Source organism: Canis lupus, chromosome 9 (genome assembly GCF_003254725.2).
Source record: "Canis lupus dingo isolate Sandy chromosome 9, ASM325472v2, whole genome shotgun sequence".
NCBI classification, from domain to species: domain Eukaryota; kingdom Metazoa; phylum Chordata; class Mammalia; order Carnivora; family Canidae; genus Canis; species Canis lupus.
In genome coordinates this window covers 19931677-19939357 of record NC_064251.1, presented here as the reverse complement: position 1 = coordinate 19939357, position 7681 = coordinate 19931677, and the positions used below count along the sequence as shown (strand labels likewise).

Sequence of the window (7681 nt, the reverse complement as noted above, 5' to 3'; positions counted from 1 at the left end):
ATTTGCACTTCATTTAGTAGGCCACAGGGAACCTCCACAAGTGACTGGATTACAAGTGTGCTTTAGGAGGAAAACTCCAGCAGCCATGCGTGGGATGAACTAGAGGTAGAGGTCCCATTAGTTAAGCGACTAGAGAATGATGTGGGCCTTCATATGGACGCCATTCTTGGGAACTGGAAGGCAGGAAGATACTTATCCAAAGCTCCCATGTCTTGATTCTATCTTTATTCTGAGGACAGATACAGAGATGAACAAAGACACAAGCTCTAGCTGATTCATATATAGCCTTGTGGAGAAGGCAATAAAGGAGCAGTTATCCTGCAATAGGGTCAAGTGCACAACAGGGTCAAGTACTCAGGGACTGCAAAAAAAGGGGGGATTTGAGAAATGGTTCAGAGGTTTCCCATGTAGAAAAGAACACTGACTCTCACATTTTTTCTTCCCTGATTTAGTCTAAATAGTGCTGCTCATAGATGTATTTGTGTTTAGCTGGCATCTAATCTGAAGAAGTTTCGCCAAGCCAATCATAGGGCAAATGACCCCACTGAACACAGACAAATGTCCAGGTTCTCTGTTCACCCTCCTAACACTTAGAGGGGGAGGGATGGGAAAACCCAAGCAGGGACTAACCCACTGGACTGAGTGGTTTGAGAAGCCCAAGGACCCAGTGTTAATTCTGACCTGAAGACACATGTCCCCACCTCTCAGCTTTGCTTAATTGGGTTACAGGAATTAGTCTTGAGAACAGAGAAAAGGCAAGAAACCACATTCTCCTCACTCTTAAGCCTCTAAAGAAGAGGTCAAGTGAGGTCGCCCCTGCTTGACCTGATGAGGATGGCCAAGCAAGGAAAATGGCTTTTTGGGAGATGTCATAAGGCAGGCCAGCAAAGGGCAGGCAGGAAGAGAGAGGGAAAGTCAGACCAGGGACAGCTGGGGAGGATGCCCCAAGGTGGTGCCTGGCACAGAGGAGGCCTCTGCTAATTATTTTACAGATTGCATGAATCAGCCCCAGAGGTCAGGGGGCACTCATTTTAGGAGAAATGCAACTAAAATGGCAGCAAGAAACCACCTTTCACCTATTGGATAGGCAAAGATCAGGAGGCTTGGTAAGATTCTGTGTCAGTGAGGGTGTAGGAAACATCCCCTCCAATGCCCTGCTGATGCAGCCATAAGTGGATAGCTTCAGTGCAAGGCAATTTAGTAGTATGGATCAACATTACAAATGTGTGTAATTTGCAGGCAAGCAATCTCACTTCTGGGAATTTATCAAGCAGATATGCACATGTGCAAAGTGACCTATATACAGTGTATTTATTTGCAGCTTTGCTTGTAAGGTACGACTAGAAAATAAAATAATCGGGGCTGGTAAAATTGATTATGGCTTATCCTCAATTAAACACAGGTATTATGAATTATGACATGGACTGATCTGTAAGATCAATTGTCCAAAAAAACTACAGGAAAAATTGCGTGTATAGTACGCACGATTTGTGTGAACAATAAAAAACAACATATGCATGTTTGTATGCTGTCGTGAGTATAGGAAGAAAAATACATATTTGCTTATAAAAGCATAGACTATGTCTAGAAAGAAACACTAGAAAACTTGGGTTTGCCCCCCAGGATGATGAACTGGGTTAACTGCGGAGCGGGAACATTGTATACTCATTTGTACCTTTAAAATTTTGTGTTAGGTACAAGTAGTACTTACCAAAAACATTTTTAGTACAAGCAAATTAAAAAGGAGAGAACTGGTCAAGGAGGCTTATGGTTGTTTCCTCCAACAGGGGCTCCCTGAGCAGTCCTGTCCCTGTGTGCTGGTCTACAGCACCCCCTGCTGCTGCTTGTGAGCACTCTCAGCGCAATGTGGGTGTGGGGGTGACAGAGCAGGGGATTCTTTGAGGGAGCACTGGGGTCTCTTTAAACAAAGAAAGTGGAAAAAAAATAAGCAAAGAAAGTGGAAAGGATGGCATGCAATATTGGAGCTGGAGGAGATTCAGACAGGACAGGATGTGCCCTGTGGCATCAGAGGTGTAGCAAGCTGGGCGCTGGGAATGAACAGTCCTGGGTTCGAGTCCCGACCCTGCCCTCCCTGGCTGTGTGCTCTTGGATTCATGACCCTCTTAATAAGTCTCAGCTCTTACCCCATAAATTGCTCTAATAATATTTACCTCTAGGGTTGTTTTGAGGATCCAATAGGGCACAGAGTGTAAACAGTGCTTTAGAATCAGAAAAAAGCTATAAAATCTAGGGGATTATTTTTAACTACCCCTCTCATTTTATGAGGAAATAAGAGGTAGTATAGGGCAGTGGTTAAGACAAAGATTCTGCAGCCAGAACTGCTGGACTTGGAAGCCTAGTTTTACCACTCATGGGCTGGGATGATCTAGGGTAAATTAATTTGGAGACTTTCATTTTTCATCTATGAAATAGGGCTAATAATGACATTTTCATACGTTGTTGTGAGGATTAAGGGAATAAATACAAACAAATAAAGCATTTGGTATAGTGTCTGGCACACATGAAGTGCTGAGTAAGCATCTGCTATTATTGATTCCTTATAAGATCTACAATGCTTATGTACCTTATGTAGGACCTTGACACATATGAGCGAGTCTTACCATTTTATAGGTGAAGAAATTGAAGCATGGAAAGGGGATGTGACTTGCCCAAGCCACCCAACTAATGAGTACTAATAATTCTCCTTCCAAAGAACCTTAGGCATTTCCTGGACGTTAGCACTCTAGTTCAGAGGGCATTCCCAGGTGGGAGTGTATTTCTTACTCCCCGCAACCTGAAGAAAAACTGGACTGGATGGGGGATGGAAGAAGGTGGGAGAAGCGGGGGGCACGAGGAAGAGAAGCTGTCATGGGGGAAGATATGGAGACTAGGCTTGTGGGGAGATGAGAGGCATGCTGTGTCAGAGTCTAGGAGAATTTGGCAAAGAGATGTGGCATGACCAGGAAACCGAGTGGGAATTGGGGATCTGGGACACTGAAGAACTTAGGGGTGAGATTCAGGCCAGGGGATTTTCAGGGGATTTTCAGCCAAGTTCTTGGTAGGGAGGAACTGAGATCATGATGATAATGACCATCCTCACTGTTGAACAGTTATTTCCTGAGACGGGCAAGATGGTATAGTGGAAAGAGCACTAATAAGAATGTTTTTTTTTTTTAAAAAAAGAATGTTTTGATCATCTATGATGTGCCAGGTGATCAAATGCATGGAGGTAAAAGACTGCTCTTTGCTAATCGGGGGCCCCTGGGCAGTTTTCTATAACTTCTGAGCTTCTGTTTTCACAACAGGCATAGTAATCCCTGATGGCACTCTCATGGAAGATGAAGTTAGGCAACAATGGATGTGAGAGCCATCACGGTGCCTGGTATCCTGAGGGCACTCACAAATGTTGAATGGAGCATCCCTGTATATGGCACTGAGCCAGGTACTATGAAGGAGACAAGAAGCACAAGATGATGGGGCGCCTGGGTGGTTCAGTGGTTGCGCATCTGCCTTTGGCTCAGGTTGTGATCCTGGGGTCCTGGGATCGAGTCCCACATAGGGTTCCCAGCAGGGAGTCTGTTTCTCCCTATCCCTATGTTTCTGCCTCTCTCTGTATCTCTCATGAATAAAGAAATACAATCTTTTTTTTTTTTTTTTTTTTAAAGAAGAAGCCCGAGATGAGAATACTGCGGCCAACGGGCAGGCTTGAAGTCTAGTTGAACAGACAGGACACATAAAAGGTTTAAAGACAAAACCAAATGAAAGTCACCATTTTACATTCCAAGGACTGGAAATGAGTAGCTGAACAGTTTGAGGAATGAGCACCCCACCAAGGGCTGAGCTGCTGAAGGAGGCTCCCTGAAGACATATGAGTGAGACCTTAGGGGACCTAATTCAGTTGAGAAGAAGGAGGTGTGTCCCAGGTGGAAAACAGAGTAAACCTACAGGATGAGAAAGCAGTGAGCAGAACTAGTGCTTACTGAGTGCCTGCGCCAGATCGTGCACTTTGCCTTGGGCTTTCCCAGACCTAACCTTCCTGGATCCTCACCACCACTTGTGAGTGCTTATCTCTCTCCCCGTTTTATACATGAGGGATATTGAGAGTCAAAGAAGTTAAGTAACTCACTTATGATCACTCTTCACAAATGGGTGAATCAAAATTCAAACCCAGAGCTCTGGCCACAAAATCCACATGAAGGAACTAAAGTCAGCAATATGAGGCTAAGGAAATCTATGTGTTACACTCATTCGTTCATTCAACTACTATTTAGTGAGTGTTTGCTATGTGCTAGGCATTGTGCTAAGTGCTGTCTGGGCCACCATGAACAAAACAGATCCCTGCTCTAACAAGGCTAGCATGGAAGGCTGGCAGATTTTAAAAAGATCTACAGCCAAATAAGTGCTATGAGGGACACAAAATGAGAGCGTACTATGAGAGAATAATACAGGTCCTTGGTAGGCTGGGGAGTCAGCACAAGCCTCTCTGAGGAAGTCACATTTAGGTGGAAGCTTGAAGAATGAGTAGAATTGGCTGGGGGTGGTGAGGGAGATGGAGTCCCAAGTCAGAGGAGCATTCCAGGTAAAAGAAATAGAAAATGCAAAGGCCCACAGGAAGAAACTAGAGACTGTTTGGAGGAGTGTTGTAAAGGCAGGAGGGTGCTGAGGGGAGGCTGGGGGGTGTGGCACAGGCCATATAACACAGATCCACATACACCACATTAGGAACTTTGGACTGGATCCTCAGTGCACTGAGAAACCAGTGATGGGTTTTAAGCAGGAGAGTGACATAATCCAACTGATGTCTGAGAAAAATCATTCTGGGATGCTGTGTGGAAGAGGATAGAAGAGGCCAAGAGCGGAAGCAGCAGCGAACTGCAGTCACCTTGGAAGGCTGGCGGTGGCTTGGATGGGGATGGAAGTGTGTCTTGAGGTGAGGTACTGAGAATGAAGTGGATATGAGGAGGGTAAGGAGGGTTTTTGCAAAGTTCACTCTGAGGTCTGAAGATGTAATTCTAGAGGTAGGGAAGTCTGGAGGAGGCGTAGATTTGGGACAGCAGGGAGTGGGCCAGGAGTTTACAGGACTGTGGGCACAGGGAAGGTGGGAATATGATTTGAAAATATTCAACTCTAAGCCAGCCAATGAATCTGCTTACCTGAATGTGTTTCTGTGGAAATTTAAAAATCGCTGGCAATAGTAATGCCATGCCACAAACCTTAAAGACATTGAAGTCCTTAAGGTCCCTGAAAATGGCTATAAGAAATTTTAATGTTGGGAAACATTTCCCTAAGACATGAGCAAACTTTGTAAAACTTCACCATAACCAGTGCTAACAACTTGGTATAATTTCTAAATGTTTAAAAAATGGAAAAAAATTGAAAATATTCAATCCTTTTATAAAACAGAAATAAGTTGGTAGTTTGTTGGGACACCTGAGTGGCTCAGGGTTGAGTGTCTGCCGTCTGCTCAGGGCATGATCCTGGTCTAGGGATTGAGTCCCACCGCCGGCTCCCTGTGAGGAGCCTGCTTCTCCCTCTGCGTATGTTTCTGCCTCTCTCTCTGTGTCTCTCATGAATAAATAAATAATCTTAAAAAAAACCTGAAGAATGATTTTTAGATTTTTTTAAAACTTTATTTATGATAGTCACAGAGAGAGAGAGAGAGAGAGAGAGAGAGAGAGAGAGGCAGAGACACAGGCAGAGGGAGAAGCAGGCTCCATGCACTGGGAGCCCGATGTGGGATCCGATCCCGAGTCTCCAGGATGGCGCCCTGGGCCAAAGGCAGGCGCTAAACCGCTGCGCCACCCAGGGATCCCTAATTTTTAGATTTTTTAAAAAAAATTTTTATTTATTCACGAGAGACACACAGAGAGAGGCAGAGACACAGGCAGAGGGAGAAGCAGGCTCCATGCAGGGTGTCTGACATGGGACTCAATCCCAAGTCTCCAGGGTCACACCCTGGGCTGCAGGCAGCGCTAAACCGCCGTGCCACTGGGGTTGCCCTGAAGAATGATTTTTTTTTTTTAAGATTTTATTTATTTATTCATAGTGACACACAGAGAGAGAGGCAGAGACACAGGCAGAGGGAGAAGCAGGCTCCATGCAGGGAGCCCGACGTGGGACTCGATCCCGGGTCTCCAGGATCACGCCCAAGAATGATTTTTTTTTTTTTTAAAGTTGGTAGTTTATAAAATACAAGTAAAACATTTAAAGATTTTTTTTTTTTTTAAGATTTCATTTATTTGGGGGAGAGAAAGCACACGGGTGAAACCACGAGCAGGGGGAGGGGCAGAGGAAGAAGCATATTCTCTGCTGAGCAGGGAGCCCAACATCAGGCTTGATCCCAGGACCTGGGTACCCCGGGATCATGACCTGATCTGAAGGCAGACACTCAACCAACTGAGCCACCCAGGCGCCCCTAAGATGTTTTTTTTTTTTTTTAATTTTTATTTATTTATGATAGTCACAGAGAGAGAGAGAGGCAGAGACACAGGCAGAGGGAGAAGCAGGCTCCATGCACCGGGAGCCCGACGTGGGATTCGATCCCGGGTCTCCAGGATCGCGCCCTGGGCCAAAGGCAGGCGCCAAACCGCTGCGCCACCCAGGGATCCCGCCCCTAAGATGTTTTAATTATAGGTGACGAGCTAGTAAGCAAAATGTTAGATATAGAGGTCATAGAATGTGTTAAATAGCAAGTAGAGCATGTGTGGATAGGACTAAGGGATACCTAATATTCACAAGGCACCTGCATACTAAGTAGTCATGGCATGCCAAATGTATAAAAGGTATTAAATATTTATGATATCCTAAACATGCATAAGACACTCAAGGTGCTAAATATACCAAAGGCACTAATATTCAGCATAGACTAAATGTACCTGGGGACTCAACGACCATGATGTTTTAATATGATACTTTGGTGACATCTTTGTCATGCCGTATGACCTTTGGCGACACACCAATGTTCCCTGTGTACTCTGCCCAAGATACACAAATATACTCATGGCTGCTCAGGAGGCTAATTAGTGAGTTACAGCTACGGCCCTGAGTACTTGTTCACGTGCCTGTCGTCGGCCCAGTGCACCTTGCCATCTGTGGGTACCCTTGCTTGAACGGCAACTCTGGTCCTTTGTAATTTGAGCGGAGAAAGCTGATGCAGCAGGGAGAAATACAGAATACATTTACATTGTAAACCCCCGATTAGGTAGTGTGCTCCTTCCACCCTGTTGTACCCTACTCTGAGTTGATAAAGAAGACCCCTCCCTCTCCCCTTGCTTCTTGCTATGGGTTTTTTTTTTTTTAATTTTTTTCTTAAATTTAGGATAGTCAGAGAGAGAGAGAGAGAGAGAGAGAGAGAGGGGCAGAGACACAGGCAGAGGGAGAAGCAGGCTCCATGCACCGGGAGCCCGACGTGGGATTCCATCCCAGGTCTCCAGGATCGCGCCCTGGGCCAAAGGCAGGTGCCAAACCGCTGCGCCACCCAAAACCCTTGCTATGGGTTTTAATTTGACTTCATAAACCATGTGATTTGAACATTAAGCAAGATTCTTTCTATACTGCGACCTTAGGGATAGCTCACCTGATCGTGAACATGGAGGCTAACATCACAGTATGGTAACAGTGGATTTCCCACCCAATAGAAGTCATGAGCATTTCTTTCTTTTCTTTTCTTTCTTTCTTCTTT

The 7681-nt window shown here is 45.1% G+C and overlaps 1 non-coding gene across 1 annotated transcript; it reads left to right on the top strand.

The window, feature by feature from the left end:
• Nucleotides 1–5129: 5129 nt before the first annotated feature.
• Nucleotides 5130–5259, top strand: LOC112655736 (small nucleolar RNA SNORA33). The gene has a single exon (XR_003133863.1). It is a non-coding gene; the product is annotated as a small nucleolar RNA SNORA33 (small nucleolar RNA).
• Nucleotides 5260–7681: the final 2422 nt, after the last annotated feature.